Source organism: Carassius gibelio, chromosome B22 (genome assembly GCF_023724105.1).
Source record: "Carassius gibelio isolate Cgi1373 ecotype wild population from Czech Republic chromosome B22, carGib1.2-hapl.c, whole genome shotgun sequence".
In the NCBI taxonomy this organism is placed as follows: Eukaryota; Metazoa; Chordata; class Actinopteri; order Cypriniformes; family Cyprinidae; genus Carassius; species Carassius gibelio.
In genome coordinates, this window is record NC_068417.1 from 41,860,471 (window position 1) to 41,886,910 (window position 26,440).

Genomic DNA, 26,440 nt, shown 5'->3' on the forward strand with positions numbered 1-26,440 from the left:
CATTTTTCACTTAGTATATAATAATTTTGCCAAAAAATAGTCAATCCCCGATCTCTGAATCTTAGCAGGTTTAGGTCTGGTTAGTACATGGATGGGAGACTGCCTGGGAATACCAGGTGCTGTAAGCTTTTTGGAAAATTTCACGAATTATATAATAATCTTTCATTAAAAAAAAAAAAAAAAAGAGTCAATGCCCGATCTCTGAATCTTAGCAGGTTTAGGTCTGGTTAGTACTCTGATGAGTGACTGCCTAGGAATACCAGGTGCTTTAAGCTTTTGGGTTTTCTTTCCTACTTATATAATGTACTGGCGATAAGATTGGCTGGTCTTTAAATAGCCCTCTCTTTGCAGCAGACTTCGCTTACGGCCATACCAACCTGGCTATGCCCGATCTCGTCTGATCTCGGAAGCTAAGCAGGTTTGGGCCTGGTTAGTACTTGGATGGGAGACCGCCTGGGAATACCAGGTGCTGTAAGCTTTTTGGACATTTTTCACTTAGTATAAAATAATTTTGCCAAAAAATAGAGTCAATGCCTGATCTCTGAATATTAGCAGGTTTGGGCCTGCTTAGTACATGGATGGGAGACTGCCTGGGAATACCAGGTGCTTTAATCTTTTTGGAAAATTTCACGAATTATATAATAATCTTTCATAAAAAAAAAAAAAAAGAGTCAATGCCCGATCTCTGAATCGTAGCAGGTTTAGGTCTTGTTAGTACTTTTATGAGAGACTGCCTAGGAATACCAGGTGCTTTAAGCTTTTGGGTTTTCTTTCCTACTTATATAATGTACTGGCGATAAGATTGGCTGTTCTTTAAATAGCCCTCTCTTTGCAGCAGACTTCGCTTACGGCCATACCAATCTGGCTATGCCCGATCTTGTCTGATCTCGGAAGCTAAGCAGGTTTGGGCCTGGTTAGTACTTGGATGGGAGACCGCCTGGGAATACCAGGTGCTGTAAGCATTTTGGAAATTTTTCACTTAGTATATAATAATTTTGCCAAAAAATAGAGTCAATGCCGATCTCTGAATATTAGCAGGTTTGGGCCTGGTTAGTACATGGATGGGAGACTGCCTGGGAATACCAGGTGCTGTAAGCTTTTTGGACATTTTTCACTTAGTATATAATAATTTTGCCAAAAAATAGAGTCAATGCCGATCTCTGAATATTTGCAGGTTTGGGCCTGGTTAGTACATGGATGGGAGACTGCCTGGGAATACCAGGTGCTTTAATCTTTTTGGAAAATTTCACGAATTATATAATAATCTTTCATAAAAAAAAAAAAAAAAAAAGAGTCAATGCCCGATCTCTGAATCTTAGCAGGTTTAGGTCTGGTTAGTACTTTTATGAGAGACTGCCTAGGAATACCAGGTGCTTTAAGCTTTTGGGGTTTCTTTCCTACTTATATAATGTAATGGCAATAAGATTGGCTGGTCTTTAAATAGCCCTCTCTTTGCAGCAGACTTCGCTTACGGCCATACCAACCTGGCTATGCCCGATCTCGTCTGATCTCGGAAGCTAAGCAGGTTTGGGCCTGGTTAGTACTTGGATGGGAGACCGCCTGGGAATACCAGGTGCTGTAAGCTTTTTGGACATTTTTCACTTAGTATATAATAATTTTGCCAAAAAATAGAGTCAATGCCCGATCTCTGAATATTTGCAGGTTTGGGCCTGGTTAGTACATGGATGGGAGACTGCCTGGGAATACCAGGTGCTTTAATCTTTTTGGAAAATTTCACGAATTATATAATAATCTTTCATTAAAAAAAAAAAAAGAGTCAATGCCCGATATCTGAATCTTAGCAGGTTTAGGTCTGGTTAGTACTTTTATGAGAGACTGCCTAGGAATACCAGGTGCTTTAAGCTTTTGGGTTTTCTTTCCTACTTATATAATGTACTGGCGATAAGATTGGCTGGTCTTTAAATAGCCCTCTCTTTGCAGCAGACTTCGCTTACGGCCATACCAACCTGGCTATGCCCGATCTCGTCTGATCTCGGAAGCTAAGCAGGTTTGGGCCTGGTTAGTACTTGGATGGGAGACCGCCTGGGAATACCAGGTGCTGTAAGCTTTTTGGACATTTTTCACTTAGTATATAATAATTTTGCCAAAAAATAGAGTCAATGCCGATCTCTGAATATTAGCAGGTTTGGGCCTGGTTAGTACATGGATGGGAGACTGCCTGGGAATACCAGGTGCTGTAAGCTTTTTGGACATTTTTCACTTAGTATATAATAATTTTGCCAAAAAATAGAGTCAATGCCGATCTCTGAATATTTGCAGGTTTGGGCCTGGTTAGTACATGGATGGGAGACTGCCTGGGAATACCAGGTGCTTTAATCTTTTTGGAAAATTTCACGAATTATATAATAATCTTTCATTAAAAAAAAAAAAAAAAAGAGTCAATGCCCGATCTCTGAATCTTAGCAGGTTTAGGTCTGGTTAGTACTTTTATGAGAGACTGCCTAGGAATACCAGGTGCTTTAAGCTTTTGGGTTTTCTTTCCTACTTATATAATGTACTGGCGATAAGATTGGCTGTTCTTTAAATAGCCCTCTCTTCAATCAATCAATCACCTTTATTTATATAGTGCTTTAAACAAAATACATTGCGTCAAAGCACTGAACAACATTCATTTGGAAAACAGTGTCTCAATAATGCAAAATGATAGTTAAAGGCAGTTCATCATTGAATTCAGCTATGTCATCTCTGTTCAGTTGAAATAGTGTTTGTTTTTATCTGCAATCAAGTCAATGATATCGCTGTAGATGAAGTGACCCCAACTAAGCAAGCCAGAGGCGACAGCAGCAAGGAACCGAAACTCCATCGGTGACAGAATGGAGAAAAAAACCTTGGGAGAAACCAGGCTCAGTTGGGGGGTCAGTTCTCCTCTGACCAGACGAAAACCAGTAGTTCAATTCCAGGCTGCAGCAAAGTCAGATTGTGCAGAAGAATCATCTGTTTCCTGTGGTCTTGTCCTGGTGCTCCTCTGAGACAAGGTCTTTACAGGGGATCTGTATCTGGGGCTCTAGTTGTCCTGGTCTCCGCTGTCTTTCAGGGCAGTAGAGGTCCTTTCTAGGTGCTGATCCACCATCTGGTCTGGATACGTACTGGATCCGGGTGACTGCAGTGACCCTCTGATCTGGACACAGACTGGATCTCGTGGCCACGGTGACCTCGGAACAAGAGAGAAACAGACAAATATTAGCGTAGATGCCATTCTTCTAATGATGTAGAAAGTACGGTGTTATGTGAAGTGTTTCCGGTTCCGGTTTACCTAATTAATGCAGCCTAAAAATCCTTTAACAGATTTGGATATTAAAAGCATATTAGTATGTTATGTGTATGCCAGGTTAAAGAGATGGGTCTTTAATCTAGATTTAAACTGCAAGAGTGTGTCTGCCTCCCGAACAATGTTAGGTAGGTTATTCCAGAGTTTAGGCGCCAAATAGGAAAAGGATCTGCCGCCCGCAGTTGATTTTGATATTCTAGGTATTATCAAATTGCCTGAGTTTTGAGAACGTAGCGGACGGAGAGGAGTATGATGTAAAAGGAGCTCATTCAAATACTGAGGTGCTAAACCATTCAGGGCTTTATAAGTAATAAGCAATATTTTAAAATCTATACGATGTTTGATAGGGAGCCAGTGCAGTGTGGACAGGACCGGGCTAATATGGTCATACTTCCTGGTTCTAGTAAGAACTCTTGCTGCTGCATTTTGGACTAGCTGTAGTTTGTTTACCAAGCGTGCAGAACAACCACCCAATGAACCATTACAATAGTCTAACCTTGAAGTCATAAATGCATGGATTAAAATTTCTGCATTTGACATTGAGAGCATAGGCCGTAATTTAGATATATTTTTTAAATGGAAAAATGCAGTTTTACAAATGCTAGAAACGTGTCTTTCTAAGGAAAGATTGCGATCAAGTAGCACACCTAGGTTCCTAACTGATGACGAAGAATTGACAGAGCAACCATCAAGTCTTAGACAGTGTTCTAGGTTATTACAAGCAGAGTTTTTAGGCCCTATGATTAACACCTCTGTTTTTTCTGAATTTAGCAGTAAGAAATTACTCGTCATCCAATTTTTTATATCGACTATGCATTCCATTAGTTTTTCAAATTGGTGTGTTTCACCAGGCTGCGAGGAAATATAGAGCTGCGTATCATCAGCATAACAGTGAAAGCTAACACCATGTTTCCTGATGATATCTCCCAAGGATAACATATAAAGCGTGAAGAGCAGCGGCCCTAGTACTGAGCCTTGAGGTACTCCATACTGCACTTGTGATCGATATGATACATCTTCATTCACTGCTACGAACTGATGGCGGTCATATAAGTACGATTTAAACCATGCTAATGCACTTCCACTGATGCCAACAAAGTGTTCAAGTCTGTGCAAAAGAATATTGTGGTCAATTGTGTCAAACGCAGCACTAAGATCCAATAAAACTAATAGAGAGATACACCCACGATCAGATGATAAGAGCAGATCATTTGTAACTCTAAGGAGAGCAGTCTCAGTACTATGATACGGTCTAAATCCTGACTGGAAATCCTCACATATACCATTATTCTCTAAGAAGGAATATAATTGTGAGGATACCACCTTTTCTAGTATCTTGGACAGAAAAGGGAGATTCGAGATTGGTCTATAACTAACAAGTTCTCTGGGGTCAAGTTGTGGCTTTTTTATGAGAGGCTTAATAACAGCCAGTTTGAAGGTTTTGGGGACATATCCTAATGACAATGAGGAATTAATAATAGTCAGAAGAGGACCTATGACTTCTGGAAGCACCTCTTTTAAGAGCTTAGATGGTATAGGGTCTAACATACATGTTGTTGGTTTAAATGATTTAACAAGTTTATACAATTCTTCCTCTCCTATAGTAGAGAATGAGTGGAACTGTTCCTCAGGGGGTCTATAGTGCACTGTCTGATGTGATACGGTAGCTGACGGCTGAATGGTTGCAATTTTATCTCTAATAGTATCGATTTTAGAAGTAAAGTAGTTCATAAAGTCATTACTGTTGTGGTGTTGGGAAATGTCAACACTTGTTGAGGCTTTATTTTTCGTTAATTTAGCCACTGTATTGAATAAATACCTGGGGTTATGTTTGTTTTCTTCTAAAAGAGAAGAAAAGTAATCAGATCTAGCAGGTTTTAATGCTTTTCTATAGGATATGCTACTTTCCCGCCAAGCAATACGAAATACCTCTAGTTTTGTTTTCCTCCAGCTGCGCTCCATTTTTCGGGCTGCTCTCTTTAGGGTGCGAGTATGCTCATTATACCATGGTGTCAAACTGTTTTCCTTAACCTTCCTTAAGCGTAAAGGAGCAACTGTATTTAAAGTGCTAGAAAAGAGAGAGTCCATAGTTTCTGTTACATCATCAAGTTGTTCTGAGGTTTTGGATATGCTAAGGAATTTGGATACATCAGGAAGATAACTTAAAAAGCAGTCTTTTGTGGTAGAAGTGATGGTTCTTCGATACTTGTAACAAGAAGTAGAATTTACAATTTTGGCTATATGAAGTTTACACAGAACTAAATAATGATCTGAGATATCATCACTTGGCTGAATAATTTCAACACTATCAACATCAATTCCATGTGACAGTATTAAATCTAGAGTATGATTTCGACAATGAGTAGGTCCTGAAACATGTTGTCTAACACCAATAGAGTTCAGAATGTCTATAAATGCTGATCCCAATGCGTCTTTTTCATTATCGACATGGATATTAAAATCACCAACTATTAAGACTTTATCTGCAGCCAGAACTAACTCGGATGTAAAATCACCAAACTCTTTAATAAAGTCTGTATGGTGCCCTGGTGGCCTGTATACAGTAGCCAGTACAAACATAACAGGGGATTTATCATTAACATTGGTTTCTCTGGATAATGTTATATGAAGCACCATTACTTCAAACGAGTTATACTTGAAGCCTGCCCTCTGAGAAATCCTAAAAACGTTGTTATAAATTGAAACAACTCCTCCCCCTTTGCCTTTTAAACGCGGCTCATGTTTATAACAGTAATCTTGGGGGGTGGACTCATTTAAAATAATGTAATCATCAGGTTTTAGCCAAGTTTCTGTCAAACAGAGCACATCTATATTATGATCAGTTATCATATTATTTACAAAAAGTGTTTTCGTAGAAATGGATCTGATATTCAATAAGCCAATCTTTATCATTTGTTTATCCATATTGCATTTGTTTTTTATTTGTTGAACCTCAATTAAATTGTTAACCTTAACTTGGTTTGGACATTTTTTGTATTTTCTAGTTCGGGGAACAGACACAGTCTCTATAGTGTGATATCTAGGTGAAAGAGTCTCTATGTGCTGAGAATTAACTGACCTCGAAAGATGAGTCTTCAGACGTTTCTTGAAAATTAGTAAAGACTCAGCTGTACGAATTGGGATTGGGAGGTCATTCCACCAGCTGGGCACAGTCCAGGAAAAGGTCCGTGAGAGTGATTTTGAATTTCTTTGGGATGGCACCACAAGGCGTTGTTCACTTGCAGAGCGCAAACTTCTGGAGGGCACATAGGATTTAACCAGTGAGTTTAGGTAAGTTGGTGCCGTGCCAGTGGTCGTCTTGTAGGCAAGCATCAGTACCTTGAATTTGATGCGAGCGGCTACTGGTAGCCAGTGTAACCTGATGAGGAGAGGAGTAACATGAGCTTTTTTTGGCTCATTGAAGACAACCCTCGCTGCTGCATTCTGGATCATTTGCAGAGGCTTGACAGTACATGTAGGAAGGCCCGCCAGGAGAGCATTACAATAGTCCAGTCTGGAGAGAACAAGAGCTTGGACAAGAAGTTGGGTTGCTTGCTCTGACAGGAAGGGTCTGATCTTCCTAATGTTGTATAAGGCAAACCTGCAGGACCGGGTCGTTGTAGCAATGTGGTCAGTGAAGCTTAATTGATGATCCATCACAACACCTAGGTTTCTGGCTGTCTTCGAAGGAGTTATGGTTGACGAGCCCAGCTGTATAGAGAAGTTGTGATGAATCAATGGGTTAGCTGGAATCACCAGTAGTTTAGTCTTTGTAAGGTTAAGCTGAAGGTGATGGTCATTCATCCAGCTAGAAATGTCACTCAGACAGGCTGAAATGCGAGCAGCTACCGTCGGGTCATCTGGCTGGAATGAGAAGTAGAGTTGGGTGTCATCAGCATAGCAGTGATAAGAAAAGCCATGCTTCTGAATGACAGATCCTAAAGATGTCATGTAGATGGAGAAGAGAAGTGGTCCAAGTACTGAGCCTTGAGGAACCCCAGTAGCAAGGTGGTGTGACTTTGAAACATCACCCCTCCAAGACACACTGAAGGATCTGTCAGAGAGGTAGGACTTAACCCACAGGAGAGCAGTTCCAGAGATGCCCATCTTTCTGAGGGTGGACAAGAGAATCTGGTGATTAACAGTGTCAAAAGCAGCAGACAGGTCCAGCAAGATGAGTACCGAGGATTTTGAAGCTGCTCTTGCTAGTCGCAGGGCTTCAGTAACCGAGAGCAGAGCAGTCTCAGTTGAGTGGCCACTTTTGAAGCCAGATTGGTTGCTGTCCAGGAGGTTGTTCTGTCCAAGGAACATAGAAAGCTGGTTGAACACAGCTCGCTCAAGTGTCTTTGCAATGAATGGAAGAAGGGATACCGGTCTGTAGTTTTCAAGAAGCGCTGGATTTAGAGATGGTTTCTTGAGCAGTGGGCTTACCCGAGCCTGCTTGAATGCTAAGGGAAATGTTCCAGAGTGAAGAGAGGAGTTGATAATGTGAGTAAGTGAAGGTATGACTGAAGAAGAGATCGCTTGAAGGAGGTGAGTGGGGATTGGATCAAGTGGACAAGTAGTAGGATGATTGGACAGGGGAATTTTGGAGACGTCCATCTCTGAGAGTGGGGAGAAGGAGGATAAAGTGTGTGCATCCGTCATTGTGACGTTGTCCTCGGTCTGCGGTGTGGAGAATTGGTCACTGATGGATCTTGTCTTATTTGTGAAGAAAGCTGCAAAGTCGTCCGCTGTAAGAGTCGATGGAGGAGGCGGAGGCGGCGGATTAAGAAGAGAAGAGAAAGTCTTGAAGAGTGTCCGAGCATCACTGCAGCTGTTAATTTTGTTGTGGTAGTAGGATGTTTTAGCTGTGAAGACATTTGCAGAGAAGGAAGAGAGGAGAGATTGATACACACTGAGGTCCGTAGAGTTTTTTGATTTCTGCCATTTCCTCTCTGCAGCCCTTAGTTTAGAGCGATGTTCACGGAGAACCTCGGACAGCCAGGGGGCAGATGGGGCAGTGCGTGCTGGTCTAGACAACAGTGGGCAAAAGTTGTCCAAGCAAGATGTTAAAGTGGAGCAAAGAGTGTCCGTAGCACTGTTCGTGTCCAGAGCAGAAAACTGAGAGAGTGGTGGAAGAGAGGATGAAACCACAGCAGATAGGCTAGATGGAGAGAGTGAGCGTAGGTTCCGTCGAAAGGTGACCTGCGTTGGAGTGTGTGCCACTTCAGGAGTAAGTGCTAGGTTAGCAGTAATGAGGAAGTGATCAGAGGTGTGCAGTGGAGCAACTGAAGAGGTGTCCACAGAGCAACAGCGCGTGTAGATGAGGTCCAGTTGGTTGCCTGATTTGTGAGTTGCTGTAGTAGACACTAGCTTGAGATCAAATGAGGTGAGCAGAGTTTTGAAGTCAGCAGCCTGGGGTTTATCTAGGTGGATGTTGAAGTCACCATAGCACTAAGACTATTTGCCATATTTCTAGACAGAAGAGCAGCACCACTTCTTCAGCAGCACTCTTTGCAGCAGACTTTGCTTACGGCCATACCAACCTGGCTATGCCCGATCTCGTCTGATCTCGGAAGCTAAGCAGGTTTGGGCCTGGTTAGTACTTGGATGGGAGACCGCCTGGGAATACCAGGTGCTGTAAGCTTTTGGGGTTTTCTTTCCTACTTATATAATGTACTGGCAATAAGATTGGCTGATCTTTAAATAGCCCTCTCTTTGCAGCAGACTTCGCTTACGGCCATACCAACCTGGCTATGACCGATCTCGTCTGATCTCGGAAGCTAAGCAGGTTTGGGCCTGGTTAGTACTTGGATGGGAGACCGCCTGGGAATACCAGGTGCTGTAAGCTTTTTGGACATTTTTCACTTAGTATATAATAATTTTGCCAAAAAATAGAGTCAATGCCCGATCTCTGAATATTAGCAGGTTTGGGCCTGGTTAGTACATGGATGGGAGACTGCCTGGGAATACCAGGTGCTGTAAGCTTTTGGACATTTTTCACTTAGTATATAATAATTTTGCCAAAAAATAGAGTCAATGCCCGATCTCTGAATCTTAGCAGGTTTAGGTCTGGTTAGTACTTTGATGAGAGACTGCCTAGGAATACCAGGTGCTTTAAGCTTTTGGGTTTTCTTTCCTACTTATATAATGTACTGGCAATAAGATTGGCTGGTCTTTAAATAGCCCTCTCTTTGCAGCAGACTTCGCTTACGGCCATACCAACCTGGCTATGCCCGATCTCGTCTGATCTAGGAAGCTAAGCAGGTTTGGGCCTGGTTAGTACTTGGATGGGAGACCGCCTGGGAATACCAGGTGCTGTAAGCTTTTTGGACATTTTTCACTTAGTTTATAATAATTTTGCCAAAAAATAGAGTCAATGCCCGATCTCTGAATATTAGCAGGTTTGGGCCTGGTTAGTACATGGATGGGAGACTGCCTGGGAATACCAGGTGCTTTAATCTTTTTGGAAAATTTCACGAATTATATAATAATCTTTCATTAAAAAAAAAAAAAAGAGTCAATGCCCGATCTCTGAATCTTAGCAGGTTTAGGTCTGGTTAGTACTTTTATGAGAGACTGCCTAGGAATACCAGGTGCTTTAAGCTTTTGGGGTTTCTTTCCTACTTATATAATGTACTGGCAATAAGATTGGCTGGTCTTTAAATAGCCCTCTCTTTGCAGCAGACTTCGCTTACGGCCATACCAACCTGGCTATGACCGATCTCGTCTGATCTCGGAAGCTAAGCAGGTTTGGGCCTGGTTAGTACTTGGATGGGAGACCGCCTGGGAATACCAGGTGCTGTAAGCTTTTTGGACATTTTTCACTTAGTATATAATAATTTTGCCAAAAAATAGTCAATGCCCGATCTCTGAATATTAGCAGGTTTGGGCCTGGTTAGTACATGGATGGGAGACTGCCTGGGAATACCAGGTGCTGTAAGCTTTTTGGACATTTTTCACTTAGTATATAATAATTTTGCCAAAAAATAGAGTCAATGCCCGATCTCTGAATATGTGCAGGTTTGGGCCTGGTTAGTACATGGATGGGAGACTGCCTGGGAATACCAGGTGCTTTAATCTTTTTGGAAAATTTCACGAATTATATAATAATCTTTCATTAAAAAAAAAAAAAAAAAAAGAGTCAATGCCCGATCTCTGAATCTTAGCAGGTTTAGGTCTGGTTAGTACTTTTATGAGAGACTGCCTAGGAATACCAGGTGCTTTAAGCTTTTGGGGTTTCTTTCCTACTTATATAATGTACTGGCGATAAGATTGGCTGTTCTTTAAATAGCCCTCTCTTCAATCAATCAATCACCTTTATTTATATAGTGCTTTAAACAAAATACATTGCGTCAAAGCACTGAACAACATTCATTTGGAAAACAGTGTCTCAATAATGCAAAATGATAGTTAAAGGCAGTTCATCATTGAATTCAGCTATGTCATCTCTGTTCAGTTGAAATAGTGTCTGTTTTTATTTGCAATCAAGTCAATGATATCGCTGTAGATGAAGTGACCCCAACTAAGCAAGCCAGAGGCGACAGCGGCAAGGAACCGAAACTCCATCGGTGACAGAATGGAGAAAAAAACCTTGGGAGAAACCAGGCTCAGTTGGGGGGTCAGTTCTCCTCTGACCAGACGAAAACCAGTAGTTCAATTCCAGGCTGCAGCAAAGTCAGATTGTGCAGAAGAATCCTCTGTTTCCTGTGGTCTTGTCCTGGTGCTCCTCTGAGACAAGGTCTTTACAGGGGATCTGTATCTGGGGCTCTAGTTGTCCTGGTCTCCGCTGTCTTTCAGGGCAGTAGAGGTCCTTTCTAGGTGCTGATCCACCATCTGGTCTGGATACGTACTGGATCCGGGTGACTGCAGTGACCCTCTGATCTGGACACAGACTGGATCTCGTGGCCACGGTGACCTCGGAACAAGAGAGAAACAGACAAATATTAGCGTAGATGCCATTCTTCTAATGATGTAGAAAGTACGGTGTTATGTGAAGTGTTTCCGGTTCCGGTTTACCTAATTAATGCAGCCTAAAAATCCTTTAACGGATTTGGATATTAAAAGCATATTAGTATGTTATGTGTATGCCAGGTTAAAGAGATGGGTCTTTAATCTAGATTTAAACTGCAAGAGTGTGTCTGCCTCCCGAACAATGTTAGGTAGGTTATTCCAGAGTTTAGGCGCCAAATAGGAAAAGGATCTGCCGCCCGCAGTTGATTTTGATATTCTAGGTATTATCAAATTGCCTGAGTTTTGAGAACGTAGCGGACGTAGAGGAGTATAATGTAAAAGGAGCTCATTCAAATACTGAGGTGCTAAACCATTCAGGGCTTTATAAGTAATAAGCAATATTTTAAAATCTATACGATGTTTGATAGGGAGCCAGTGCAGTGTGGACAGGACCGGGCTAATATGGTCATACTTCCTGGTTCTAGTAAGAACTCTTGCTGCTGCATTTTGGACTAGCTGTAGTTTGTTTACCAAGCGTGCAGAACAACCACCCAATAAATCATTACAATAGTCTAACCTTGAAGTCATAAATGCATGGATTAACATTTCTGCATTTGACATTGAGAGCATAGGCCGTAATTTAGATATATTTTTGAGATGGAAAAATGCAGTTTTACAAATGCTAGAAACGTGTCTTTCTAAGGAAATATTGCGATCAAGTAGCACACCTAGGTTCCTAACTGATGACGAAGAATTGACAGAGCAACCATCAAGTCTTAGACAGTGTTCTAGGTTATTACAAGCAGAGTTTTTAGGCCCTATGATTAACACCTCTGTTTTTTCTGAATTTAGCAGTAAGAAATTACTCGTCATCCAATTTTTTATATCGACTATGCATTCCATTAGTTTTTCAAATTGGTGTGTTTCACCAGGCTGCGAGGAAATATAGAGCTGCGTATCATCAGCATAACAGTGAAAGCTAACACCATGTTTCCTGATGATGTCTTCCAAGGGTAGCATATAAAGCGTGAAGAGTAGCGGCCCTAGTACTGAGCCTTGAGGTACTCCATACTGCACTTGTGATCGATATGATACATCTTCATTCACTGCTACGAACTGATGGCGGTCATATAAGTACAATTTAAACCATGCTAATGCACTTCCACTGATGCCAACAAAGTGTTCAAGTCTATGCAAAAGAATGTTGTGGTCAATTGTGTCAAACGCAGCACTAAGATCCAATAAAACTAATAGAGAGATACACCCACGATCAGATGATAAGAGCAGATCATTTGTAACTCTAAGGAGAGCAGTCTCAGTACTATGATACGGTCTAAATCCTGACTGGAAATCCTCACATATACCATTATTCTCTAAGAAGGAATATAATTGTGAGGATACCACCTTTTCTAGTATCTTGGACAGAAAAGGGAGATTCGAGATTGGTCTATAACTAACAAGTTCTCTGGGGTCAAGTTGTGGCTTTTTTATGAGAGGCTTAATAACAGCCAGTTTGAAGGTTTTGGGGACATATCCTAATGACAATGAGGAATTAATAATAGTCAGAAGAGGACCTATGACTTCTGGAAGCACCTCTTTTAAGAGCTTAGATGGTATAGGGTCTAACATACATGTTGTTGGTTTAAATGATTTAACAAGTTTATACAATTCTTCCTCTCCTATAGTAGAGAATGAGTGGAACTGTTCCTCAGGTGGTCTATAGTGCACTGTCTGATGTGATACGGTAGCTGACGGCTGAATGGTTGCAATTTTATCTCTAATAGTATCGATTTTAGAAGTAAAGTAGTTCATAAAGTCATTACTGTTGTGGTGTTGGGAAATGTCAACACTTGTTGAGGCTTTATTTTTCGTTAATTTAGCCACTGTATTGAATAAATACCTGGGGTTATGTTTGTTTTCTTCTAAAAGAGAAGAAAAGTAATCAGATCTAGCAGGTTTTAATGCTTTTCTATAGGATATGCTACTTTCCCGCCAAGCAATACGAAATACCTCTAGTTTTGTTTTCCTCCAGCTGCGCTCCATTTTTCGGGCTGCTCTCTTTAGGGTGCGAGTATGCTCATTATACCATGGTGTCAAACTGTTTTCCTTAACCTTCCTTAAGCGTAAAGGAGCAACTGTATTTAAAGTGCTAGAAAAGAGAGAGTCCATAGTTTCTGTTACATCATCAAGTTGTTCTGAGGTTTTGGATATGCTAAGGAATTTGGATACATCAGGAAGATAACTTAAAAAGCAGTCTTTTGTGGTAGAAGTGATGGTTCTTCGATACTTGTAACAAGAAGTAGAATTTACAATTTTGGCTATATGAAGTTTACACAGAACTAAATAATGATCTGAGATATCATCACTTGGCTGAATAATTTCAACACTATCAACATCAATTCCATGTGACAGTATTAAATCTAGAGTATGATTTCGACAATGAGTAGGTCCTGAAACATGTTGTCTAACACCAATAGAGTTCAGAATGTCTATAAATGCTGATCCCAATGCGTCTTTTTCATTATCGACATGGACATTAAAATCACCAACTATTAAGACTTTATCTGCAGCCAGAACTAACTCGGATGTAAAATCACCAAACTCTTTAATAAAGTCTGTATGGTGCCCTGGTGGCCTGTATACAGTAGCCAGTACAAACATAACAGGGGATTTATCATTAACATTGGTTTCTCTGGATAATGTTATATGAAGCACCATTTCTTCAAACGAGTTATACTTGAAGCCTGCCCTCTGAGAAATCCTAAAAACGTTGTTATAAATTGAAGCAACTCCTCCCCCTTTGCCTTTTAAACGCGGCTCATGTTTATAACAGTAATCTTGGGGGGTGGACTCATTTAAAATAATGTAATCATCAGGTTTTAGCCAAGTTTCTGTCAAACAGAGCACATCTATATTATGATCAGTTAACATATTATTTACAAAAAGTGTTTTCGTAGAAATGGATCTGATATTCAATAAGCCAATCTTTATCATTTGTTTATCCATATTGCATTTGTTTTTTATTTGTTGAACCTCAATTAAATTGTTAACCTTAACTTGGTTTGGACATTTTTTTTGTATTTTCTAGTTCGGGGAACAGACACAGTCTCTATAGTGTGATATCTAGGTGAAAGAGTCTCTATGTGCTGAGAATTAACTGACCTCTGTGACGGGAGGCAGCTAGCAGACGGTCGGTTTAGCCAGTCTGTCTGCTTCCTGACCTGGGCCCCAGTTAGTCAAGTATAAACACTAAGACTATTTGCCATATTTCTAGACAGAAGAGCAGCACCACTTCTTCAGCAGCACTCTTTGCAGCAGACTTTGCTTACGGCCATACCAACCTGGCTATGCCCGATCTCGTCTGATCTCGGAAGCTAAGCAGGTTTGGGCCTGGTTAGTACTTGGATGGGAGACCGCCTGGGAATACCAGGTGCTGTAAGCTTTTTGGAAATTTTTCACTTAGTATATAATAATTTTGCCAAAAAATAGAGTCAATGCCGATCTCTGAATATTAGCAGGTTTGGGCCTGGTTAGTACATGGATGGGAGACTGCCTGGGAATACCAGGTGCTGTAAGCTTTTTGGACATTTTTCACTTAGTATATAATAATTTTGCCAAAAAATAGAGTCAATGCCGATCTCTGAATATTAGCAGGTTTGGGCCTGCTTAGTACATGGATGGGAGACTGCCTGGGAATACCAGGTGCTTTAATCTTTTTGGAAAATTTCACGAATTATATAATAATCTTTCATTAAAAAATAAAAAAGAGTCAATGCCCGATCTCTGAATCTTAGCAGGTTTAGGTCTGGTTAGTACTTTTATGAGAGACTGCCTAGGAATACCAGGTGCTTTAAGCTTTTGGGTTTTCTTTCCTACTTATATAATGTACTGGCGATAAGATTGGCTGTTCTTTAAATAGCCCTCTCTTTGCAGCAGACTTCGCTTACGGCCATACCAACCTGGCTATGCCCGATCTTGTCTGATCTCGGAAGCTAAGCAGGTTTGGGCCTGGTTAGTACATGGATGGGAGACTGCCTGGGAATACCAGGTGCTTTAATCTTTTTGGAAAATTTCACGAATTATATAATAATCTTTCATTAAAAAAAAAAAAAAAAGAGTCAATGCCCGATCTCTGAATCTTAGCAGGTTTAGGTCTGGTTAGTACATGGATTGGAGACTGCCTGGGAATACCAGGTGCTGTAAGCTTTTGGACATTTTTCACTTAGTATATAATAATTTTGCCAAAAAATAGAGTCAATGCCCGATCTCTGAATCTTAGCAGGTTTAGGTCTGGTTAGTACTTTGATGAGAGACTGCCTAGGAATACCAGGTGCTTTAAGCTTTTGGGTTTTCTTTCCTACTTCTATAATGTACTGGCGATAAGGTTGGCTGGTCTTTAAATAGCCCTCTCTTTGCAGCAGACTTCGCTTACGGCCATACCAACCTGGCTATGCCCGATCTCGTCTGATCTCGGAAGCTAAGCAGGTTTGGGCCTGGTTAGTACTTGGATGGGAGACCGCCTGGGAATACCAGGTGCTGTAAGCTTTTTGGACATTTTTCACTTAGTTTATAATAATTTTGCCAAAAAATAGAGTCAATGCCTGATCTCTGAATATTAGCAGGTTTGGGCCTGGTTAGTACATGGATGGGGGACTGCCTGGGAATACCAGGTGCTTTAATCTTTTTGGAAAATTTCACGAATTATATAATAATCTTTCATTAAAAAAAAAAAAAAAAAAAAGAGTCAATGCCCGATCTCTGAATCTTAGCAGGTTTAGGTCTGGTTAGTACTTTTATGAGAGACTGCCTAGGAATACCAGGTGCTTTAAGCTTTTGGGTTTTCTTTCCTACTTATATAATGTACTGGCGATAAGATTGGCTGTTCTTTAAATAGCCCTCTCTTCAATCAATCAATCACCTTTATTTATATAGTGCTTTAAACAAAATACATTGCGTCAAAGCACTGAACAACATTCATTTGGAAAACAGTGTCTCAATAATGCAAAATGATAGTTAAAGGCAGTTCATCATTGAATTCAGCTATGTCATCTCTGTTCAGTTGAAATAGTGTCTGTTTTTATTTGCAATCAAGTCAATGATATCGCTGTAGATGAAGTGACCCCAACTAAGCAAGCCAGAGGCGACAGCGGCAAGGAACCGAAACTCCATCGGTGACAGAATGGAGAAAAAAACCTTGGGAGAAACCAGGCTCAGTTGGGGGGTCAGTTCTCCTCTGACCAGACGAAAACCAGTAGTTCAATTCCAGGCTGCAGCAAAGTCAGATTGTGCAGAAGAATCATCTGTTTCCTGTGGTCTTGTCCTGGTGCTCCTCTGAGACAAGGTCTTTACAGGGGATCTGTATCTGGGGCTCTAGTTGTCCTGGTCTCCGCTGTCTTTCAGGGCAGTAGAGGTCCTTTCTAGGTGCTGATCCACCATCTGGTCTGGATACGTACTGGATCCGGGTGACTGCAGTGACCCTCTGATCTGGACACAGACTGGATCTTGTGGCCACGGTGACCTCGGAACAAGAGAGAAACAGACAAATATTAGCGTAGATGCCATTCTTCTAATGATGTAGAAAGTACGGTGTTATGTGAAGTGTTTCCGGTTCCGGTTTACCTAATTAATGCAGCCTAAAAATCCTTTAACAGATTTGGATATTAAAAGCATATTAGTATGTTATGTGTATGCCAGGTTAAAGAGATGGGTCTTTAATCTAGATTTAAACTGCAAGAGTGTGTCTGCCTCCCGAACAATGTTAGGTAGGTTATTCCAGAGTTTAGGCGTCAAATAGGAAAAGGATCTGCCGCCCGCAGTTGATTTTGATATTCTAGGTATTATCAAATTGCCTGAGTTTTGAGAACGTAGCGGACGGAGAGGAGTATGATGTAAAAGGAGCTCATTCAAATACTGAGGTGCTAAACCCTTCAGGGCTTTATAAGTAATAAGCAATATTTTAAAATCTATACGATGTTTGATAGGGAGCCAGTGCAGTGTGGACAGGACCGGGCTAATATGGTCATACTTCCTGGTTCTAGTAAGAACTCTTGCTGCTGCATTTTGGACTAGCTGTAGTTTGTTTACCAAGCGTGCAGAACAACCACCCAATAAAGCATTACAATAGTCTAACCTTGAAGTCATAAATGCATGGATTAAAATTTCTGCATTTGACATTGAGAGCATAGGCCGTAATTTAGATATATTTTTTAGATGGAAAAATGCAGTTTTACAAATGCTAGAAACGTGTCTTTCTAAGGAAAGATTGCGATCAAGTAGCACACCTAGGTTCCTAACTGATGACGAAGAATTGACAGAGCAACCATCAAGTCTTAGACAGTGTTCTAGGTTATTACAAGCAGAGTTTTTAGGCCCTATGATTAACACCTCTGTTTTTTCTGAATTTAGCAGTAAGAAATTACTCGTCATCCAATTTTTTATATCGACTATGCATTCCATTAGTTTTTCAAATTGGTGTGTTTCACCAGGCTGCGAGGAAATATAGAGCTGCGTATCATCAGCATAACAGTGAAAGCTAACACCATGTTTCCTGATGATATCTCCCAAGGGTAACATATAAAGCGTGAAGAGCAGCGGCCCTAGTACTGAGCCTTGAGGTACTCCATACTGCACTTGTGATCGATATGATACATCTTCATTCACTGCTACGAACTGATGGCGGTCATATAAGTACGATTTAAACCATGCTAATGCACTTCCACTGATGCCAACAAAGTGTTCAAGTCTGTGCAAAAGAATGTTGTGGTCAATTGTGTCAAACGCAGCACTAAGATCCAATAAAACTAATAGAGAGATACACCCACGATCAGATGATAAGAGCAGATCATTTGTAACTCTAAGGAGAGCAGTCTCAGTACTATGATACGGTCTAAATCCTGACTGGAAATCCTCACATATACCATTATTCTCTAAGAAGGAATATAATTGTGAGGATACCACCTTTTCTAGTATCTTGGACAGAAAAGGGAGATTCGAGATTGGTCTATAACTAACAAGTTCTCTGGGGTCAAGTTGTGGCTTTTTTTATGAGAGGCTTAATAACAGCCAGTTTGAAGGTTTTGGGGACATATCCTAATGACAATGAGGAATTAATAATAGTCAGAAGAGGACCTATGACTTCTGGAAGCACCTCTTTTAAGAGCTTAGATGGTATAGGGTCTAACATACATGTTGTTGGTTTAAATGATTTAACAAGTTTATACAATTCTTCCTCTCCTATAGTAGAGAATGAGTGGAACTGTTCCTCAGGGGGTCTATAGTGCACTGTCTGATGTGATACGGTAGCTGACGGCTGAATGGTTGCAATTTTATCTCTAATAGTATCGATTTTAGAAGTAAAGTAGTTCATAAAGTCATTACTGTTGTGGTGTTGGGAAATGTCAACACTTGTTGAGGCTTTATTTTTCGTTAATTTAGCCACTGTATTGAATAAATACCTGGGGTTATGTTTGTTTTCTTCTAAAAGAGAAGAAAAGTAATCAGATCTAGCAGGTTTTAATGCTTTTCTATAGGATATGCTACTTTCCCGCCAAGCAATACGAAATACCTCTAGTTTTGTTTTCCTCCAGCTGCGCTCCATTTTTCGGGCTGCTCTCTTTAGGGTGCGAGTATGCTCATTATACCATGGTGTCAAACTGTTTTCCTTAACCTTCCTTAAGCGTAAAGGAGCAACTGTATTTAAAGTGCTAGAAAAGAGAGAGTCCATAGTTTCTGTTACATCATCAAGTTGTTCTGAGGTTTTGGATATGCTAAGGAATTTGGATACATCAGGAAGATAACTTAAAAAGCAGTCTTTTGTGGTAGAAGTGATGGTTCTTCGATACTTGTAACAAGAAGTAGAATTTACAATTTTGGCTATATGAAGTTTACACAGAACTAAATAATGATCTGAGATATCATCACTTGGCTGAATAATTTCAACACTATCAACATCAATTCCATGTGACAGTATTAAATCTAGAGTATGATTTCGACAATGAGTAGGTCCTGAAACATGTTGTCTAACACCAATAGAGTTCAGAATGTCTATAAATGCTGATCCCAATGCGTCTTTTTCATTATCGACATGGATATTAAAATCACCAACTATTAAGACTTTATCTGCATCACCAAAAAAAAAAATCACCAAACTCTTTAATAAAGTCTGTATGGTGCCCTGGTGGCCTGTATACAGTAGCCAGTACAAACATAACAGGGGATTTATCATTAACATTGGTTTCTCTGTATAATGTTATATGAAGCACCATTACTTCAAACGAGTTATACTTGAAGCCTGCCCTCTGAGAAATCCTAAAAACGTTGTTATAAATTGAAGCAACTCCTCCCCCTTTGCCTTTAAAACGCGGCTCATGTTTATAACAGTAATCTTGGGGGGTGGACTCATTTAAAATAATGTAATCATCAGGTTTTAGCCAAGTTTCTGTCAAACAGAGCACATCTATATTATGATCAGTTATCATATTATTTACAAAAAGTGTTTTTGTAGAAATGGATCTGATATTCAATAAGCCAATCTTCATCATTTGTTTATCCATATTGCATTTGTTTTTTATTTGTTGAACCTCAATTAAATTGTTAACCTTAACTTGGTTTGGACATTTTTTGTATTTTCTAGTTCGGGGAACAGACACAGTCTCTATAGTGTGATATCTAGGTGAAAGAGTCTCTATGTGCTGAGAATTAACTGACCTCTGTGACGGGAGGCAGCTAGCAGACGGTCGGTTTAGCCAGTCTGTCTGCTTCCTGACCTGTGCCCCAGTTAGTCAAGTATAAACACTAAGACTATTTGCCATATTTCTAGACAGAAGAGCAGCACCACTTCTTCAGCAGCACTCTTTGCAGCAGACTTCGCTTACGGCCATACCAACCTGGCTATGCCCAATCTCGTCTGATCTCGGAAGCTAAGCAGGTTTGGGCCTGGTTAGTACTTGGATGGGAGACTGCCTGGGAATACCAGGTGCTGTAAGCTTTTTGGACATTTTTCACTTAGTATATAATAATTTTGCCAAAAAATAGAGTCAATGCCCGATCTCTGAATCTTAGCAGGTTTAGGTCTGGTTAGTACTTTTATGAGAGACTGCCTAGGAATACCAGGTGCTTTAAGCTTTTGGGTTTTCTTTCCTACTTATATAATGTACTGGCGATAAGATTGGCTGTTCTTTAAATAGCCCTCTCTTTGCAGCAGACTTCGCTTACGGCCATACCAACCTGGCTATGCCCGATCTCGTCTGATCTCGGAAGCTAAGCAGGTTTGGGCCTGGTTAGTACTTGGATGGGAGCCCGCCTGGGTATACCAGGTGCTGTAAGCTTTTTGGACATTTTTCACTTAGTATATAATAATTTTGCCAAAAAATATAGTCAATGCCCGATCTCTGAATATTAGCAGGTTTGGGCCTGGTTAGTACATGGATGGGAGACTGCCTGGGAATACCAGGTGCTTTAATCTTTTTGGAAAATTTCACGAATTATATAATAATCTTTCATTAAAAAAAAAAAAAAAGAGTCAATGCCCGATCTCTGAATCTTAGCAGGTTTAGGTCTGGTTAGTACTTTGATGAGAGACTGCCTAGGAATACCAGGTGCTTTTAGCTTTTGGGTTTTCTTTCCTACTTATATAATGTACTGGCGATTAGATTGGCTGGTCTTTAAATAGCCCTCTCTTTGCAGCAGTCTTCGCTTACGGCCATACCAACCTGGCTATGCCTGATCTCGTCTGATCTCTGAAGCTAAGCAGGTTTGGGCCTGGTTAGTACTTGGATGGGAGACCGCCTGGGAATACCAGGTGTTGTAAGCTTTTTGGACATTTTTCTCTTAGTTTTTAATAATTTTGCCAAAAAATAGAGTCAATGCCCGATCTCTGAATCTTAGCAGGTTTAGGTCTGGTTAGTACTTTTATGAGAGACTGCCTGGGAATACCAGGTGCTTTAAGCTTTTGGGTTTCTTTCCTACTTATATAATGTACTGGCGATAAGATTGGCTGGTCTTTAAATAGCCCTCTCTTTGCAGCAGACTTCGCTTACGGCCATACCAACCTGGCTATGTCCGATCTTGTCTGATCTCGGAAGCTAAGCAGGTTTGGGCCTGGTTAGTACTTGGATGGGAGACCGCCTGGGAATTCCAGGTGCTGTAAGCTTTTTGGACATTTTTCACTTAGTATATAATAATTTTGCCAAAAAATAGAGTCAGTGCCTGATCTCTGAATATTAGCAGGTTTGGGCCTGTTGAGTACATGGATGGGAGACTGCCTGGGAATATACTGCCTTTAATTATAATTTTGCATTATTGAGACACTGTTTTCCTAATGAATGTTGTTCAGTGCTTTGACGCAATGTATTTTGTTTAAAGCACTATATAAATAAAGGTGATTGATTGATTGATTGAATACCAGGTGCTGTAAGCTTTTTGGACATTTTTCACTTAGTATATAATAATTTTGCCAAAAAAAAAGTCAATGCCCGATCTCTGAATATTTGCAGGTTTGGGCCTGGTTAGTACATGGATGGGAGACAGCCTGGGAATACCAGGTGCTTTAATCTTTTTGGAAAATTTCACGAATTATATAATAATCTTTCATTAAAAAAAAAAAAAAAAGAGTCAATGCCCGATCTCTGAATCTTAGCAGGTTTAGGTCTGGTTAGTACTTTGATGAGAGACTGCCTAGGAATACCAGGTGCTTTAAGCTTTTGGGCTTCCTTTCCTACTTATATAATGTACTGGCGATAAGATTGGCTGGTCTTTAAATAGCCCTCTCTTTGCAACAGACTTCGCTTACGGCCATACCAACCTGGCTATGCCCGATCTCGTCCGATCTCGGAAGCTAAGCAGGTTTGGGCCTGGTTAGTACTTGGATGGGAGACCGCCTGGGAATACCAGGTGCTGTAAACTATTTGGACATTTTTCACTTAGTTTATAATAATTTTGCCAAAAAATAGAGTCAATGCCCGATCTCTGAATCTTAGCAGGTTTAGGTCTGGTTAGTTTTTTTATTAGAGACTGCCTAGGAATACCAGGTGCTTTAAGCTTTTGGGTTTTCTTTACTACTTATATAATGTACTGGCGATAAGATTGGCTGTTCTTTAAATAGCCCTCTCTTTGCAGCAGACTTCGCTTACGGCCATACCAACCTGGCTATGCCCGAACTCGTCTGATCTCGGAAGCTAAGCAGGTTTGGGCCTGGTTAGTACTTGGATGGGAGACCGCCTGGGAATACCAGGTGCTGTAAGCTTTTTGGACATTTTTCACTTAGTATATAATAATTTTGCCAAAAAATAGAGTCAATGCCCGATCTCTGAATATTAGCAGGTTTGGGCCTGGTTAGTACATGGATGGGAGACTGCCTGGGAATACCAGGTGCTTTAATATTTTTGGAAAATTTCACGAATTATATAATAATCTTTCATTAAAAAAAAAAAAAAGATTCAATGCCTGATCTCTGAATCTTAGCAGGTTTAGGTCTGGTTAGTACTTTGATGAGAGACTGCCTAGGAATACCAGGTGCTTTTAGCTTTTGGGTTTTCTTTCCTACTTATATAATGTACTGGCGATTAGATTGGCTGGTCTTTAAATAGCCCTCTCTTTGCAGCAGTCTTCGCTTACGGCCATACCAACCTGGCTATGCCTGATCTCTGAAGCTAAGCAGGTTTGGGCCTGGTTAGTACTTGGATGGGAGACCGCCTGGGAATACCAGGTGCTGTAAGCTTTTTGGACATTTTTCTCTTAGTTTTTAATAATTTTGCAAAAAAATAGAGTCAATGCCCGATCTCTGAATCTTAGCAGGTTTAGGTCTGGTTAGTACTTTTATGAGAGACTGCCTAGGAATACCAGGTGCTTTAAGCTTTTGGGTTTTCTTTCCTACTTATATAATGTACTGGCGATAAGATTGGCTGGTCTTTAAATAGCCCTCTCTTTGCAACAGACTTCGCTTACGGCCATACCAACCTGGCTATGCCCGATCTCGTCCGATCTCGGAAGCTAAGCAGGTTTGGGCCTGGTTAGTACTTGGATGGGAGACCGCCTGGGAATACCAGGTGCTGTAAACTATTTGGACATTTTTCACTTAGTTTATAATAATTTTGCCAAAAAATAGAGTCAATGCCCGATCTCTGAATCTTAGCAGGTTTAGGTCTGGTTAGTTTTTTTATTAGAGACTGCCTAGGAATACCAGGTGCTTTAAGCTTTTGGGTTTTCTTTACTACTTATATAATGTACTGGCGATAAGATTGGCTGTTCTTTAAATAGCCCTCTCTTTGCAGCAGACTTTGCTTACGGCCATACCAACCTGGCTATGCCCGATCTCGTCTGATCTCGGAAGCTAAGCAGGTTTGGGCCTGGTTAGTACTTGGATGGGAGCCCGCCTGGGTATACCAGGTGCTGTAAGCTTTTTGGACATTTTTCACTTAGTATATAATAATTTTGCCAAAAAATAGAGTCAATGCCCGATCTCTGAATATTAGCAGGTTTGGGCCTGGTTAGTACATGGATGGGAGACTGCCTGGGAATACCAGGTGCTTTAATCTTTTTGGAAAATTTCACGAATTATATAATAATCTTTCATTAAAAAAAAAAAAAAAGATTCAATGCCCGATCTCTGAATCTTAGCAGGTTTAGGTCTGGTTAGTACTTTGATGAAAGACTGCCTAGGAATACCAGGTGCTTTTAGCTTTTGGGTTTTCTTTCCTACTTATATAATGTACTGGCGATTAGATTGGCTGGTCTTTAAATAGCCCTCTTTTTGCAGCAGTCTTCGCTTACGGCCATACCAACCTGGCTATGCCTGATCTCGTCTGATCTCTGAAGCTAAGCAGGTTTGGGCCTGGTTAGTACTTGGATGGGAGACCGCCTGGGAATACCAGGTGCTGTAAGCTTTTTGGACATTTTTCTCTTAGTTTTTAATAATTTTGCCAAAAAATAGAGTCAATGCCCGATCTCTGAATCTTAGCAGGTTTAGGTCTGGTTAGTACTTTTATGAGAGACTGCCTAGGAATACCAGGTGCTTTAAGCTTTTGGGTTTTCTTTCCTACTTATATAATGTACTGGCGATAAGATTGGCTGGTCTTTAAATACCCCTCTCTTTGCAGCAGACTTCGCTTATGGCCATACCAACCTGGCTATGTCCGATCTTGTCTGATCTCGGAAGCTAAGCAGGTTTGGGCCTGGTTAGTACTTGGATGGGAGACCGCCTGGGAATTCCAGGTGCTGTAAGCTTTTTGGACATTTTTCACTTAGTATATAATAATTTTGCCAAAAAATAGAGTCAGTGCCTGATCTCTGAATATTAGCAGGTTTGGGCCTGTTTAGTACATGGATGGGAGACTGCCTGGGAATATACTGCCTTTAATTATAATTTTGCATTATTGAGACACTGTTTTCCTAATGAATGTTGTTCAGTGCTTTGACGCAATGTATTTTGTTTAAAGCACTATATAAATAAAGGTGATTAATTGATTGATTGAATACCAGGTGCTGTAAGCTTTTTGGACATTTTTCACTTAGTATATAATAATTTTTCCAAAAAATAGAGTCAATGCCCGATCTCTGAATATTAGCAGGTTTGGGCCTGGTTAGTACATGGATGGGAGACTGCCTGGGAATACCAGGTGCTTTAATCTTTTTGGAAAATTTCACGAATTATATAATAATCTTTCATTAAAAAAAAAAAAAAGATTCAATGCCTGATCTCTGAATCTTAGCAGGTTTAGGTCTGGTTAGTACTTTGATGAGAGACTGCCTAGGAATACCAGGTGCTTTTAGCTTTTGGGTTTTCTTTCCTACTTATATAATGTACTGGCGATTAGATTGGCTGGTCTTTAAATAGCCCTCTCTTTGCAGCAGTCTTCGCTTACGGCCATACCAACCTGGCTATGCCTGATCTCGTCTGATCTCTGAAGCTAAGCAGGTTTGGGCCTGTTTAGTACTTTGATGGGAGACCGCCTGGGAATACCAGGTGCTGTAAGCTTTTTGGACATTTTTCTCTTAGTTTTTAATAATTTTGCCAAAAAATAGAGTCAATGCCCGATCTCTGAATCTTAGCAGGTTTAGGTCTGGTTAGTACTTTTATAAGAGACTGCCTAGGAATACCAGGTGCTTTAAGCTTTTGGGTTTTCTTTCCTACTTATATAATGTACTGGCGATAAGATTGGCTGGTCTTTAAATAGCCCTCTCTTTGCAGCAGACTTCGCTTACGGCCATACCAACCTGGCTATGTCCGATCTCGTCTGATCTCTGAAGCTAAGCAGGTTTGGGCCTGGTTAGTACTTGGATGGGAGACCGCCTGGGAATACCAGGTGCTGTAAGCTTTTTGGACATTTTTCTCTTAGTTTTTAATAATTTTGCCAAAAAATAGAGTCAATGCCCGATCTCTGAATCTTAGCAGGTTTAGGTCTGGTTAGTACTTTTATGAGAGACTGCCTAGGAATACCAGGTGCTTTAAGCTTTTGGGTTTTCTTTCCTACTTATATAATGTACTGGCGATAAGATTGGCTGGTCTTTAAATAGCCCTCTCTTTGCAGCAGACTTCGCTTACGGCCATACCAACCTGGCTATGTCCGATCTCGTCTGATCTCGGAAGCTAAGCAGGTTTGGGCCTGGTTAGTACTTGGATGGGAGACCGCCTGGGAATACCAGGTGCTGTAAGCTTTTTGGACATTTTTCACTTAGTTTTTAATAATTTTGCCAAAAAATAGAGTCAATGCCCGATCTCTGAATCTTAGCAGGTTTAGGTCTGGTTAGTACTTTTATGAGAGACTGCCTAGGAATACCAGGTGCTTTAAGCTTTTGGGTTTTCTTTCCTACTTATATAATGTACTGGCGATAAGATTGGCTGTTCTTTAAATAGCCCTCTCTTTGCAGCAGACTTCGCTTACGGCCATACCAACCTGGCTATGCCCGATCTCGTCTGATCTTGGAAGCTAAGCAGGTTTGGGCCTGGTTAGTACTTGGATGGGAGCCCGCCTGGGTATACCAGGTGCTGTAAGCTTTTTGGACATTTTTCACTTAGTATATAATAATTTTGCCAAAAAATATAGTCAATGCCCGATCTCTGAATATTAGCAGGTTTGGGCCTGGTTAGTACATGGATGGGAGACTGCCTGGGAATACCAGGTGCTTTAATCTTTTTGGAAAATTTCACGAATTATATAATAATCTTTCATTAAAAAAAAAAAAAAAAGATTCAATGCCCGATCTCTGAATCTTAGCAGG

General features: G+C 40.6%; 24 non-coding genes and 2 pseudogenes across 24 annotated transcripts; all 26 read left to right on the forward strand.

Annotated features, from left to right (window-relative positions):
* The first annotated feature begins 359 nt into the window (after positions 1 to 359).
* LOC127995521 (5S ribosomal RNA) lies at positions 360 to 478 on the forward strand. Its single transcript, XR_008168465.1, has one exon. It is a non-coding gene; the product is annotated as a 5S ribosomal RNA (ribosomal RNA).
* Positions 479 to 843: 365 nt separating this feature from the next.
* LOC128001671 (5S ribosomal RNA) lies at positions 844 to 962 on the forward strand. Its single transcript, XR_008174437.1, has one exon. It is a non-coding gene; the product is annotated as a 5S ribosomal RNA (ribosomal RNA).
* A 504-nt stretch (positions 963 to 1,466) lies between these two features.
* On the forward strand, positions 1,467 to 1,585 carry LOC127995532 (5S ribosomal RNA). Its single transcript, XR_008168476.1, has one exon. It is a non-coding gene; the product is annotated as a 5S ribosomal RNA (ribosomal RNA).
* Positions 1,586 to 1,949: 364 nt separating this feature from the next.
* Positions 1,950 to 2,068, forward strand: LOC127995544 (5S ribosomal RNA). The gene has a single exon (XR_008168487.1). It is a non-coding gene; the product is annotated as a 5S ribosomal RNA (ribosomal RNA).
* A 6,731-nt stretch (positions 2,069 to 8,799) lies between these two features.
* On the forward strand, positions 8,800 to 8,918 carry LOC127995555 (5S ribosomal RNA). The gene has a single exon (XR_008168498.1). It is a non-coding gene; the product is annotated as a 5S ribosomal RNA (ribosomal RNA).
* An 85-nt stretch (positions 8,919 to 9,003) lies between these two features.
* On the forward strand, positions 9,004 to 9,122 carry LOC127998621 (5S ribosomal RNA). Its single transcript, XR_008171454.1, has one exon. It is a non-coding gene; the product is annotated as a 5S ribosomal RNA (ribosomal RNA).
* Positions 9,123 to 9,479: 357 nt separating this feature from the next.
* On the forward strand, positions 9,480 to 9,598 carry LOC128001379 (5S ribosomal RNA). The gene has a single exon (XR_008174149.1). It is a non-coding gene; the product is annotated as a 5S ribosomal RNA (ribosomal RNA).
* Positions 9,599 to 9,963: 365 nt separating this feature from the next.
* On the forward strand, positions 9,964 to 10,082 carry LOC127998623 (5S ribosomal RNA). Its single transcript, XR_008171455.1, has one exon. It is a non-coding gene; the product is annotated as a 5S ribosomal RNA (ribosomal RNA).
* A 4,465-nt stretch (positions 10,083 to 14,547) lies between these two features.
* On the forward strand, positions 14,548 to 14,666 carry LOC127995567 (5S ribosomal RNA). Its single transcript, XR_008168509.1, has one exon. It is a non-coding gene; the product is annotated as a 5S ribosomal RNA (ribosomal RNA).
* A 499-nt stretch (positions 14,667 to 15,165) lies between these two features.
* On the forward strand, positions 15,166 to 15,284 carry LOC128006667 (uncharacterized; annotated as a pseudogene).
* Positions 15,285 to 15,650: 366 nt separating this feature from the next.
* LOC127995578 (5S ribosomal RNA) lies at positions 15,651 to 15,769 on the forward strand. The gene has a single exon (XR_008168520.1). It is a non-coding gene; the product is annotated as a 5S ribosomal RNA (ribosomal RNA).
* A 4,322-nt stretch (positions 15,770 to 20,091) lies between these two features.
* LOC128003454 (5S ribosomal RNA) lies at positions 20,092 to 20,210 on the forward strand. The gene has a single exon (XR_008176178.1). It is a non-coding gene; the product is annotated as a 5S ribosomal RNA (ribosomal RNA).
* A 221-nt stretch (positions 20,211 to 20,431) lies between these two features.
* LOC128002720 (5S ribosomal RNA) lies at positions 20,432 to 20,550 on the forward strand. Its single transcript, XR_008175462.1, has one exon. It is a non-coding gene; the product is annotated as a 5S ribosomal RNA (ribosomal RNA).
* A 366-nt stretch (positions 20,551 to 20,916) lies between these two features.
* LOC128000940 (5S ribosomal RNA) lies at positions 20,917 to 21,035 on the forward strand. Its single transcript, XR_008173711.1, has one exon. It is a non-coding gene; the product is annotated as a 5S ribosomal RNA (ribosomal RNA).
* A 220-nt stretch (positions 21,036 to 21,255) lies between these two features.
* Positions 21,256 to 21,374, forward strand: LOC128003096 (5S ribosomal RNA). Its single transcript, XR_008175828.1, has one exon. It is a non-coding gene; the product is annotated as a 5S ribosomal RNA (ribosomal RNA).
* Positions 21,375 to 22,007: 633 nt separating this feature from the next.
* LOC127995055 (5S ribosomal RNA) lies at positions 22,008 to 22,126 on the forward strand. The gene has a single exon (XR_008168019.1). It is a non-coding gene; the product is annotated as a 5S ribosomal RNA (ribosomal RNA).
* Positions 22,127 to 22,347: 221 nt separating this feature from the next.
* On the forward strand, positions 22,348 to 22,466 carry LOC127995683 (5S ribosomal RNA). Its single transcript, XR_008168621.1, has one exon. It is a non-coding gene; the product is annotated as a 5S ribosomal RNA (ribosomal RNA).
* Positions 22,467 to 22,831: 365 nt separating this feature from the next.
* LOC128006716 (uncharacterized) lies at positions 22,832 to 22,940 on the forward strand (annotated as a pseudogene).
* Positions 22,941 to 23,161: 221 nt separating this feature from the next.
* On the forward strand, positions 23,162 to 23,280 carry LOC127995057 (5S ribosomal RNA). The gene has a single exon (XR_008168021.1). It is a non-coding gene; the product is annotated as a 5S ribosomal RNA (ribosomal RNA).
* Positions 23,281 to 23,501: 221 nt separating this feature from the next.
* Positions 23,502 to 23,620, forward strand: LOC128002721 (5S ribosomal RNA). The gene has a single exon (XR_008175463.1). It is a non-coding gene; the product is annotated as a 5S ribosomal RNA (ribosomal RNA).
* Positions 23,621 to 23,986: 366 nt separating this feature from the next.
* On the forward strand, positions 23,987 to 24,105 carry LOC127997733 (5S ribosomal RNA). Its single transcript, XR_008170594.1, has one exon. It is a non-coding gene; the product is annotated as a 5S ribosomal RNA (ribosomal RNA).
* A 221-nt stretch (positions 24,106 to 24,326) lies between these two features.
* Positions 24,327 to 24,445, forward strand: LOC128003822 (5S ribosomal RNA). The gene has a single exon (XR_008176536.1). It is a non-coding gene; the product is annotated as a 5S ribosomal RNA (ribosomal RNA).
* Positions 24,446 to 25,077: 632 nt separating this feature from the next.
* On the forward strand, positions 25,078 to 25,196 carry LOC128002685 (5S ribosomal RNA). The gene has a single exon (XR_008175428.1). It is a non-coding gene; the product is annotated as a 5S ribosomal RNA (ribosomal RNA).
* A 221-nt stretch (positions 25,197 to 25,417) lies between these two features.
* Positions 25,418 to 25,536, forward strand: LOC128003285 (5S ribosomal RNA). The gene has a single exon (XR_008176010.1). It is a non-coding gene; the product is annotated as a 5S ribosomal RNA (ribosomal RNA).
* A 221-nt stretch (positions 25,537 to 25,757) lies between these two features.
* On the forward strand, positions 25,758 to 25,876 carry LOC127996715 (5S ribosomal RNA). Its single transcript, XR_008169607.1, has one exon. It is a non-coding gene; the product is annotated as a 5S ribosomal RNA (ribosomal RNA).
* Positions 25,877 to 26,097: 221 nt separating this feature from the next.
* LOC128004640 (5S ribosomal RNA) lies at positions 26,098 to 26,216 on the forward strand. The gene has a single exon (XR_008177325.1). It is a non-coding gene; the product is annotated as a 5S ribosomal RNA (ribosomal RNA).
* The last annotated feature ends 224 nt before the right edge of the window (positions 26,217 to 26,440 follow it).